The 12,921-nt window shown below is 41.0% G+C and overlaps 1 protein-coding gene and 2 non-coding genes across 3 annotated transcripts in view; all 3 read left to right on the top strand.

Moving 5' to 3' along the window:
- Positions 1 to 12,921, top strand: part of LOC126285316 (uncharacterized protein CG3556-like) — a 597,333-nt gene that overhangs the window by 141,469 nt on the left and 442,943 nt on the right. The window lies entirely within an intron of this gene.
- On the top strand, positions 111 to 185 carry Trnas-uga (transfer RNA serine (anticodon UGA)). The gene has a single exon. It is a non-coding gene; the product is annotated as a tRNA-Ser (tRNA).
- Trnas-uga (transfer RNA serine (anticodon UGA)) lies at positions 408 to 482 on the top strand. The gene has a single exon. It is a non-coding gene; the product is annotated as a tRNA-Ser (tRNA).

Here is a 12,921-nt window from a genome sequence, read left to right on the forward strand (position 1 = left end):
TCTTTCAGGAGTGCTAGTTCTGCAAGGTTTGCAGAAGAGCTTCTGTAAAGTTTGGAAGGTAGGAGACGGATACTGGCAGAAGTAAAGCTGTGAGTACTGGACGTGAGTCGTGCTTCGGTAGCTCAGTTGGTAGAGCACTTGCCCGTGAAAGGCAAAGGTCCCGAGTTCGAGTCTCGGTCGGGCACACAGTTTTAATCTGCCAGGAAGTTTCATATCAGCGCCTCCGCTGCAGAATGAAAATCTCATTCTGGAAACATCCCCCAGGCTGTGGCTAAGCCATGTCTCCGCAATATCCTTTCTTTCAGGAGTGCTAGTTCTGTAAGGTTTGCAGAAGAGCTTCTGTAAAGTTTGGAAGGTAGGAGACGGATACTGGCAGAAGTAAAGCTGTGAGTACCGGACGTGAGTCGTGCTTCGGTAGCTCAGTTGGTAGAGCACTTGCCCGTGAAAGGCAAAGGTCCCGAGTTCGAGTCTCGGTCGGGCACACAGTTTTAATCTGCCAGGAAGTTTCATATCAGCGCCTCCGCTGCAGAGTGAAAATCTCATTCTGGAGGTGTTACATGCCTGATTTACAGTTGTTGTTGTTGTTGTTGTTGTTGTTTCTGTCGTCCATTAGGGTCCAAATGGCTCTGAGCACTATGCGACTTAACTTCTGAGGTCATCAGTCGCCTAGAACGTAGAACTAATTAAACCTAACTAACCTAAGGACATCACACACATCCATGCCCGAGGCAGTATTCGAACCTGCGACCGTAGCGGTCGCTCGGCTCCAGACTGTAGCGCCTAGAACCGCACGGTCTTGGTGCAAGATCTGGACTTCCCCATCTGCACCACTTACGTCTGTTTCGCATTGGTCAAACTGAGGGCACCGTTTCACTGCGGCTGGATACGATGTTGGATTTGGTCACAGTGAATCTGTGTGCAATTTAGATGTTCTGTCCCGCCTACTTCCAACTTTTAAGTACGTTTCCAGTTGCTGTGTCATTTCACTTCCACATTGTGATGCACCCGTTATCATTAAGATGCAGAGCTGTGCCTGCAGTAAATGAGGAACATGTATTCTCTTCTGACAATGAGTCACTCTTGTTGCACAGCAACTTGGGCTTGCGAAGACATGTGTAACCTATTTTCTAAACTCCCTAGATACGTACACGATCTGTGAGATACGCTGGGCAGTAATCTGACAAGGGGAGGCTACGACATTGGGATCACGGATTACCTCGAACTTTGCACACCTTTAGTGGGCCATTAAAATAACGTAATGTGCAAGGAGCAAGGTGCACTACTCGCGCAATTCCGAGAAAATCGCAAAAGAAGTTTTACGCGTCTGTTACGTAACTGATGTATTTGTGCGTAGGTGCCGGACGTTAGAATTCATAGTGGTCAAGTGTATAGCGTTCGATCTTCGTAAGATGAACGTCTGATAAGGTGACGGCCCGACTCGTGCTCAAACCTACATTTTTGTAGCACAAGTGTAAATTCTGTAATATTAAAAAAATTTGCACCTACACTACTCGTTCTTGCTACATTAGATGCCTCGTGATGGCTGTGTGTTGTGTGATGTCCTTAGGTTAGTTAGGTTTAAGTAGTTCTAAGTTCTAGGGAACTGATGACGATAGATGTTAAGTCCCATAGTGCTCAGAGACATTTTTTGCTACATTAGAAACGCCTCACCGTTACGAAGTTTGAACGCCAAATGGGGCCTGCCTCAGTGTCTGCAGGGTCGAGGCGCAAAGGAGTTCCAAGTACCTCATCAAATTGCATGTATACGGGATTGCGAAAATAACGACAGGCATACATATCAGGAAAACTCTATGCGTTTCGTCATTTACTTGTCGATAGTTAGACATACGTTTGTTCTAATAACTAAATGTAATCAAAAACAATAAGTAGTCAAATAACAAGAAATTCACTCAAACTTCATGCAAATACACGTGGTTTTTTAATTACATTAGCTCTCAAATGTCATATAAATTAAATAATGTGACCAGTGATGAGAAAAAAGATTGAAAATTAAGTTTGACTGGGAGTCGAACCGTATAATAATACACGTTCGTCTCGCGTAGTTAGAACGCTAACCACTTTTTCTTTTTTTTAGTCGTGGACCTATCTTCCTATCTGGCTATCTCCAAAAATAAAAGAACCAAAAATCAAATGTACCTAACTTGGCATCATCATTTTAACTCTACAACCGCTTGACTACCATGAAGTCTAACGTCCGGCACCTTTGCACAGATACATCAGGTACTTAATACACTCGTAAAACTTCTCGTGGGATTTTCTTGGTATTGCCAAAGTGGTGCGCATTACTTCTTGCGCATACCGTTGTTTCAACGGCCTACTAAAGGTGTGCAAAGTGTGAAGTAAACGACGTTGGTCGTGATCTTTCCTTGTGAGATATTTTACTGCTGCTGCTGCTGTTGTTGTTGTTTACGGGAAGTGTGATCGTTGACTGGCTGTAGGCGGATTCTCTGTCTGCATCGATAGACAATTTACTGTGTGTGGCGGAGGATACTTATGTAGCACTATCTTCCTCCCCCCTCTCCTTTCCTAGTCGAGTCACGAATGGATGACGGTCGGTAAGCTCGCGGTCATTTGGCGAGACATATGTGGGAAAAGATACTTTGTTGGCCAATTCTTCTTGGGAGCAACGCTTTCGAAATTTCAATGGCAAACCGCTCCACGATGCACAATACGTCTCTTATAGCGACTGCCACTGGATTTTGCTTTCGCCCCGAGTGAATGATTCCATGTTGAAACGCACCGCTGTTCATTGGAGCGTCTGCATCTCTCCTATTAAAACTAACCGGTAAGAGTTCAAAGCTGATGAACAGCACGTGATAATCGGTGTAACAGGAGTTCTGAATGAATTACAATTGCTTAAGATTCTGCCAGTGAATTTCAATCAGATTTCTGCTTTTTGTACTATTGGATTTTTGTGGTCATTTCAATTTAATTCTCACCAGATGCTTAATCCGATAATTTTTGGCCAACAGTGTAATCGAACATATGTTACATCTTGATAGCCTCCTATTTCTTTCTGAATTAAACTGAGTATATAAGTGATACTACCTCAGTGAAGATTCCATGAAAATGTACCCCTTTTATGTAAAATTTTCACGCAAGAATGAAAACTTGATCTGACATCGATTTGATTGAAATGTTAACAGGTAGACGGAGTTTTTTCATGACGCAACGAAGAGTATAATCAGGGTGAAAGGGGTCTGAAACATATTGTAAGTGAATGGAACATTATAATCACACCTAACTTCTTGACATCATGTGTATGAAATGAAATGTGTGTAAAATCCTAAGGTCATCAGTCCCTAAGCTTACACACTACTTAACCTAAATTATCCTAAGGACAAACACACACACCCATGCCCGAGGGAGGACTCGAACCTCCGCCGGGACCAGCCACACAGTCCATGACTGCAGCGCCCGAGACCGCTCGGCTAATCCCGCGAGTCCTTGACATCATCTATAGGTGTGTTTGTGTCCTCCCTTATAGAACGAAAACATGCTATTCACTTTTTTAAACCCTAATGTGTTTAAAAGTGAACACAGTGGGCACTTAAACACATTCATGAGTCTCGAAGTTCTCGCCAACACTAATTTACCTTTTATTAGCTATAAGAAAAAGGCAAGGAACTGAGAGGTGTTGCTGCTGACGGCAGAATGTTTGAATAACACTTCTGATGAAGCCAAGATGTATTTAATAGTCTGCAGATTTAAGTAAGAGCACATGGGAACAAATCATAAAAGCATTATAAATGATTGTGGGATGGAAATGAATCTAGGGAACGTTAGAATGACTTTGTGTTACTATTCAGTAATCCAGTGAGAAGTGGCAATATCAAGATTAAAGGCGTTCTTAAAGGGACCGCGTGGAGTACAGACCCACAGAATATGAAAATCGGAATAAGAAGGAAACACCCTACACTCAGGTGCTCCCATGATAATGTTAAACGCCGGCCGCTGTGACCGAGCGGCTCTAGGCGCTTCAGTACGGAACCGCGCTGCTGTTGTGGTCGCAGGTTCGAATCGTGCCTCGAGCATGCGTGTCTGTGATGTCCTTAGGTTAGTTAGGTTTAAGTAGTTCTAAGTCTAGGGGACTGATGACATCAGATGTTAAGTCCCATAGTGATTAGAGCCATTTGATAATGTTAAACAATTGAGAGGCTAAAGTGCGCCGTACACCTCATATCACGGACAAATATACGAAATACCGTTATTGACCCTTGAACATGGAAGAAATCCTCTCCCTTCAAAATACGTTGACCTTAGATACAAAGCAAGGTGTATCTGTGCAGCTCAAAACTCTGGATGGAATATTAAGAGAAGCTTACTGGCAACGGTCTCACCATAAATATCAATCTGTCGCAACGTGGAAAGTACCATCAGAGTGGAACATCTTACAAATCGTGCAGCTAGCATCCTCGCGATACGTGTAGCCCCAATCAATCTAGAAACAAGACTGCCCAGAACAGCAAACAGAAGCAGAGAATTCAAACCACAGAATGGCTTTGTCCTTGTTGTCGAAATGGCACGGTTTCTGCTCTCGTATGCTCAGGTGTCAGGTTAGTCACTTGTTCCTCCAGAGTAAAGCGTAAGACAAACGTAGTATATATTATCAGACGAGAATTGTGTATTTTCACCTCACTAGCGGCACGTAACTCCTGTAAAAATAAATGACCTGAAGAAACGTTATTTAATGCACGGCTTTCTATTTGTTTACACTTACCGCCAGTTCCTGCACCAGTCATCAGTGTTCCACAGGTCTTTTTACAATTCACTACAGTCTTCAGACGTTGCCACCTTCCTATTGATAAAAACATAGTCCGCGAATAGCGTCAATAGATCTCCAACGTTACGAGTTGTATCGCTAATGTAAATTGTCAGTAGCAGCAGACTTATAATACGGCAACGGGCACTCCGGAAATCATCTTTACATTAGTCGATTTTGTTCAGGAGGGCTTAGAATTTTTATTTGTCGTATTCAATGGCAGAGTGCCTTACCAGGGGAGATGAGTAGGAAAACCGTTCGTATAATGTTCCAATACAGTATTAATGGCATGCTGCTTGAGTGTCATGTTGCTGCGAAACGATGTAAAATGGAACGGTCAGGTAAGATCAGTTTTAGAGAAGGGCAATGGCCGACTACGATTTATTAGAGGGAGTGTTAGTAAGGGTTAGTGCTCATGAAAACGAAACCGCGTGCAGAACGTTTGTGTGACCATTGTTTGAGTACTGTTACAGTATTTTTGGATCCATGGCAAATGAATTAAAGATTGACAACGAAGCAATTCCGAGGCGAGTTGCTAGATTTGTTATCTCTCGGGTCGATCAGTATGTGTTAGCAAAATGCTCCCTAAACTTAGATAAGAATCCTTTCAATGAAGAATGTCATCTTTTCGCGAAAGGCTTCTGAGGTGGATTACAGAACAACATAAGAAAGATAGGCCTCGTATATATTTATGCAAGGTAGTGATTTTTGCCTTGGTTCGTTCATTAATATTTTGGTGCTGAACCTCCTACAATAACCGTGTTTGCAGACGAAACTGCTGGGTACTTTTATTCAGTTCTGTGAAAGGTAAACATGTTTTAAGTGACAATTATTCTAGAAAAAATAGGCCGAAAAACAGTTTTTGTTCGTTTTTGTTGCAATCGCCTTAATTTTTCTACTTTTTGGGTCACGTGGGACCCTCTGTAGTGTACAGTGTATTGGTAGCTTGTCATCTGTAATAAAGTGATGTTACTGTGAGTCTGGTTGCGAGTTAACAAATCGCTGTCTATAAACGTAATTTTGTTGCCTGAAAATACTTCGCAATTACGTTCAGATAGTGTAGAAATATCCGTTCTTATTGCATTCTCACTTGCTGTGGAAGTGCACTCACAAAGAAAACACATTTTTTTGGTTAACTTTACTGGTAAGTCACACTTCTTCACTTTATAGAATACAGTGTCTATATTTATAACTTTTCTGTATAAAAATAAGTAATACGTCGAATATTGTGAAGTGTAACTGTACTAAACTGGATTGGTTTTCTATCTAAAATTTTGTGTGTTTCTGTGTTGTAATGCTGAAGAATTCAAGCTGCAATTACAAGTTGCTAGCTGATCAAATGAATAGCCAAACTAACTGAAACTGAATAATTGTGTTGCAATTAACTTCAGTCAAATTAATTAGAGAATCTAGTGCTGTGAGCTTAAGAAAGTGTCCTGTGAAGTTCAGTATTGTGCTGTGCAATGAACAGTGCTACAGTGCGTGACACCACAATACGTGACTTGCAATTTCAACACTCAAACCTAACAGAATAAAAAAATGCTGTATAAAATTACAAATTGATTTTTGAAAGTATGTATACGCAAAAAGTTTGTTTCAAAATTTATGTGCACGAACTGACTAAATATTTAGAACACGAATTTTAACACTACACTGTAAGAATAAGACAGTCTAGATATAAATTTAAATCTGAGATGAACTTTACCTAAACTGGACCCAGAAACAATACTGAAATGCAAAGCTAATTGTAAACGATCTTGTTATGTTTTGACTCTGACGTTAAACTGGCCTTAACCAATTTTCCTGTCTTACCTGTGGCAACGGAAGCTCGGTATTGCTCGAGAGTGATGAACATTAAAAAATGCAGCTCGGCAAAAAATTAGCTAAACGACAAAATAACCTCTGTATCGTAAAATATCGACTATTGAAGAACAATGTTTGAAAAATGTTTTAAGTACAGATACGAAGTATCCCGCATCGAACGCAAATATGGAGCTCATAACAAATTCCTTGAATACCAAAAAATAGCCACAAATAAAGTAGAAACGTACAGCTCCTTTAATGTGTTGAATATTGTGCCATTACATGACGCATTTCGACAAAAGATGAGAACATACATTTTGAAATTTGCTGTTAACTAATGACAAAATATTGCCACGAAGTATTTTCACACAGCAAAACATCGTGTATAAGTAAAGTTATTTGCTAGCTCGCCCCCGTAATTCATAGTAGCATCATTAATGACGGATGACAAACTATCAACACACAGTAATGTACAGAGGATAGTACACAACGTAATAAAGTAGAAAAAATTAAGGTAGTAATAACGACAGACATAAACCTAATTTACTTGGAATAAAATACAGAGGCTTATCGACAATCATTTTTCCCACGCACTATTCGCGAGTGGAACAGGATTCGAGGGATCGGATAGTGGTACCGAAAGTACCCTCCACCATGCACCATTAGGTGGCTTGCGGAGATGATGAAGACGTAGATATGGAACTGAAAGCAAGTATACACTTTACAGAACCCGCTCACTTTGGCTCAAAGGTGCTGGTTACATAATAGGCGTACCTCAAATGCTAGAATTTTGTGAACTTGCTATTGAAATGGCATGCGGATTAAATAGAAATAAATTGAAGTACGCTTCACCGTGCACCTTGTGGTGGTTAGTGGAGACTGTATGTAGATGTTTACAGCTCCAACGAGCAAGTAGCTCATAACATGCTCCATAACGTTAAAAAAAATACTCGAAACAGTACTCAAGCCCGTATTAGTGCTTTCTGTTGCGGTTTTTAAGGACACCTGATTGATTCAAGGATTCAACTTAACACTGGTATAGCCGAGTTTTCCGGTGCCTTTAAATAACCACTCTATATCGGCTAAGTAAGATCACCACGAAAAGGAAATCCTGGTCCTCCTACAAAGGAGGCTGAGCAGATGGTTTGTAATCAACTCTCGGAAAACATATTACTTTTAATATCCTAAAAACGATTATAACATGTAAAAGTACAAACGAAAATGGATCAACGGATACATCAAAGTAACAACCTGCAATGTTAAAGTAGTTTCCACAAACGACAAAGAACTAGCAAATATACTAGAAGACATGAACAGAGGTACTATAGCAACTACACAAAGGATAATGAAAATAAGTGTTAATAAATATGTTGGACATTACATTACTTTCTGTACTGGAGTTGCAAAACTGAAAGAGCAAGCGAAGCCATTGCACTACTTGCACACTAAAGGTAATATAGAAGAAGAAAGATAAAAACAAAAAAAAGTGGTATACAGAGTAGCAGGAGACCATCTCAGTAATAATAATAATAATAATAATAATAATAATAATAATAATAATAATAATAATAGTGAAAGTAATAATAAACTAGGAAAAGAAAAGGCTTAAAAACTTGGAATGAAAATACAATAAAAGCTCTTGATGAAGAACAGTATACGTATATAAAATAAGTAAACAATCCCACAGCTGAGTACTAGCAACACTATGAGAGAAGAAATATCACTATGTGTGTAGTAAGAAAAGCACACTGGGAACATTTACATCGAGAATGATCTACACGGGAGACAGAAAATGGCCTATAAGATTTTAAGAAACTTTAAACTCAAATGAAAAATGTAAGATACAAATACACAACATTGAAGAACAACAATGGATACATTATTGCATAGGATTACTGTATGGCGATACAGCAAAAGAAAGTGAAACTGAACGATTAGACGAAAGGTATTAGATTAAATGCAGTCTGCCTTACGATAACCTAAGAACAAAAAAGCGAGAGAAACAAAAGATATTAACGCTAAGTTGCTGTAATACAGAGATACTTCTACAATAAAACGCATAAATAATCCTGGGCTAATAGTGAGTATCAAAAAGGATACAGGGATTAGTGAACACAGGGTTGTCATAGCGAGATTTAATATTGTAACCCCCAATGCCTCCAAAAATAAAATAAAAGTATACAAGACTTTTACTCTGGCAATAGACAGAATCTCTGGAATACAGTGGCAAATTATGGGTATCCGAAACATCTAATAAATGCAGTCAAAATAGTATATCAGAACACGACTGTCACTGAAGATCTCAACGGAAAAATGACTAACAGACAACAACTAACAAAGTAGTACGATAAGGCTGCTTTATCTACCCAGCTTTGTTCAACATTTACGTACTTGAAATAATACATATATGGTAAACAATTCCAAAAAGGTATATACCTAGACAGGAGAACTCTTTTAAATAACTTATATATGCTGACGATGCAGTGACCCTAGCAGATAAAGAAGAGGACCTTCAAAAAGGAAATTACTTACTGAAACAAATAAGTGCCAACGTCTACGTGGAGATTGCAACATAAACGAAGACAGTGGCCTTCGAGGGGAAAGAGCACATTAGAATCAAAATTGTGTTAAATCAGAAAATTTTAGAACAAGCAGACTACTTCCGTAATTTAGGATATGGGGTGACATAAGGCTACAGTAAAGGTATGGAAATTTAACATAATAAATCCAGCTGAGTACATCGAACAATTAACAGGATCCTTAAAATTGAAATTGGGAAAGATACTCAGATTCTACAAAACTCTTGCAGTCTCCACACTGTTCTATGGAAGCGAGGCCTGCGTTATCATCATACAGAAGGAAGCCATATTCAGGCAAGAGAAATGAAATTCATGAGATGAGGTGAGGGTTGCACAATAGAAGACAGACTAAGGAATCAAGATATTAGGGAAACACTAAATAGTTTAGTCTAGGTGATAAAATTCTAGATTACAGCAGAAGATGGAAGGAATATCTAGAAAGAATGGGGAGTGAGAGACTCCCATTAAAGGCTAGAAATGTTAGTGCCAAGGAAGAAGAGAAAGACCACAGAAAAGATGGGAAATATCAGCATATGACTGAGAAGAGGACGAAAGTGGTCATGTTGTCACTTCCGACGGACAAGAACATAAATCAACATTTTAAAAAAAACCTGTTAATGACTAATTTTGAGGTGAAAGAGGTCATTACTATTTATTTAGTGTGTTATAATGTTGTTGTTGGCTGTGATGGTGGTGCAACTAACCTGGTTCTCCGGGTTATTATTGGGTCGGCACCGACTCCGTGTAACTCACTTTGTTACTTCTTACTATTAAACTAAGGCATAGGCAAATGGTCGCTGCTGACAGTCGTTGTCCGGCACCTGTGAGTACATCGTGTAACACAGCCGTGTGCTTGTTGCGTTCTGTGAAAGTGGTTCAAATGGCTCTGAGCACTATGGGACTTAACATATATAGTCATCAGTCTCCTAGAACAGAAACTACTTAAGCCTAACTAACCTAAGGACATCACACAACACCCAGTCATCACGAGGCAGAGAAAATCCCTGACCCCGCCGGGAATCGAACCCGGGAACCCGGGGGTGGAAACCGAGAACGCTACCGCACGACCACGAGCTGCGGACTCTCTGTAAGTGGAATGAAGCGCCTCTGAGTCAACAAAACGTAGCGCTCGGAACTAGGTCCGAATATTTAAATGAACCAGGTGCTACGGAAATTCTTATTGGTTGTGAAATTAACGTGAAAAGTTTAGGGTCGCCACCGACCCTAACCATACAACGAATCAAAGATTTGGCCGAGTCGGAAAATAAATTTATTTGATCACAGACCAAAAACTCATAAAAGTGCATACGTTGTGATATCGCTCATTGGGGATGCGATGTAATTAATAGTATTGCCCGTGCACTGTTCCCGAGAATCAAACATTTAAAATAAAATAGAAAGTGCATGAACACTGTGCATAAGATCAGCTCCCAGCAACACACCTGAAAATAAGACTTAATCTCAAGCATTTGTTTTAAAATAAAAAGGGGAAACTAATCACTGGACCTGTGCGTAAGGAAACGCGTTGGATGTGCTAACAGGAAAGCTGCGAGGTGAGTGGCTTATGTGCAAAAACTTAACCACGGAATACAAGAGAAAATTGTGGATAAAATCATTTATTCGTAAGACATGGATGTGAGGCATGTACACAATTCCTGATAACATTAATTCCTAAAACATTAAATAAAAGCATAGATTCATTCACGGTTATAATCTACGCCTCAAATCATTGGTGTGAATCATTCACACAACTGCAGTTGCCTGATAACTGATTGCAATAGCTCGTGAAAAGGTACACGTTTCGCAGTACACCCGCGTGTCCACTTGGTTTGTGGAGACGCAATTTCTAGGTATCGTGACCAAGTTGCAATAATATCACATCACACAATCATGAACAGTTAAGATTCTTTAAAACATGCTTGAGATCGGACAGTTATTGATGACGGTAGCCCAACAAACTCTAATGTTCAAACACGTGGTTGGCTCCCCACGGACGAAAGACACATAAAGCAACGAAAATTTGCGTGAAGGCAAAGCTATTAATATTTAGAAAAATAAAAGCGTATACAGGCGCAGCTGAAGGCAAACAGACATTCATACAGAAGCGAGGGTTCACTTCTTATAGATGCGACACCTTTATGTGGTGCTCTTCCGGCGTATCCAAGTCTGCAACAGAAATTTACTAAAAGAAAAATCTGCCATAGTTTTGAATTCCTTGCCTCGACAAGGTCAAGCAATCTTTCAGAGTTGAAAAGCGAGATCAAAAGCTAACATCTTTCCTCTTTCCAAGTAACAACGCGACACGCGGTCAGTCTAACTCACCCTTCTTCGACTGGAGTACAGCTCTGGACGCTACCCGTACTGGCGGCAGACTGCCTCGCTATTTCTCCTCCAGCCTCTTCCACGCTCCGCGTGGCCCAGAAAACGCGAAGATGCCATTTCCTCCACCAACCGAATGCAGGTGGATTTTTCACAAGTAGCGCAATCTTCTTTGCCTACTTGACCACTATGAGAGTTGGCTATTCTGTACAACTGCTGCTGACTCTGCAGACTTTCTGCATCAGACTACGCCACCGTCTAGCGAATGGTTCAAATGGCTCTGAGCACTATGGGACTTAACTGCTGAGGTCATCAGTCCCCTAGAACTTAGAACGACTTAAACCTAACTATCTTAAGGACATCACACACATCCATGCCCGAGGCAGGATTCGAACCTGCGCAGTTCCAGATTGCAGTGCCTAGAACCACTCGGCCACTCCGGCCGGCACCGTCTAGCAACGCGACATACAACCACTTTCATTCATTCAGTTATGAAAAAAGAGAAACACTAATGAATTTGGGCTACCTGACTAATGAAAGGTGGATACAGGACCCTTTCAGTGGTGGTGGTGGTGGTGGTGGTGGTGGTGGTTGTGGTTGTGGTTGTGCTCATGGATTCTGGTCCGTACAAAATAATCAGGGAGAACTGTAATCCGGTGTTAACAGCGTTAGCAGAGGGCAAGGTACCTCTCACGAGACAGAATTTTCCTTTCCACCGTGATGTCATTAAGCAGCCCAACGCCCAATCCCAACACACCCTCCATAATTACGTAATTGACACTCTCCCTGTGAGGAATTTAGGCATCATTTGGGTTACGATTTTGGTGCCATAGAACGTTATATGTGAAATGTGCGAGCGCGTCGCTTCCACGTTAATTCGGCAGTTAGATATCCGTCGCGAGTTTCGGCCTGCGCAATAAATCCCCTGTTTTGTCCGCGCATCGCAACGCTAGGGAGCGCTGAAATCTGATTAACCGCTCAGGCGTCGGCCGGCTGACATTTCTATGATGCACAGGCGGGCCACAACGCGTAAATCACTTTGACGATATCCCGTCGATGTTTGGTAAGAGGGAGAGGTTCTGCTCCCTAAACTCGATTGGTCCTCATGAATAAAAAACACTCCTCTATTTCTTCTTCAGTTCTCTTCCTTCACGATTGAATTACTATGCAAATTAGTTGGTGCCGTTCCGTTAGTTTTGTACTGTCTCGCTTTTCCCGTCCATTTAACGGTCTCTCTCTCTCTCTCTCTCTCTCTCGTGTGTGTGTGTGTGTGTGTGTGTGTGTGTGTGTGTGTGTGTGTCAATCGATGCCTCGCCAGTGCGCCTCCCTGAATAACCGCCCTGGAAATGGAAGGACGCCAGGCAATTCATCGACGGCAGAAATGCTCGCTTTTGGCTAATGGGAACTCGTCTTTCGTGTCGCTAGATATTACGGCCT

The sequence above is a fragment of the Schistocerca gregaria genome, chromosome 8, assembly GCF_023897955.1.
Source record: "Schistocerca gregaria isolate iqSchGreg1 chromosome 8, iqSchGreg1.2, whole genome shotgun sequence".
Taxonomy (NCBI): Eukaryota; Metazoa; Arthropoda; class Insecta; order Orthoptera; family Acrididae; genus Schistocerca; species Schistocerca gregaria.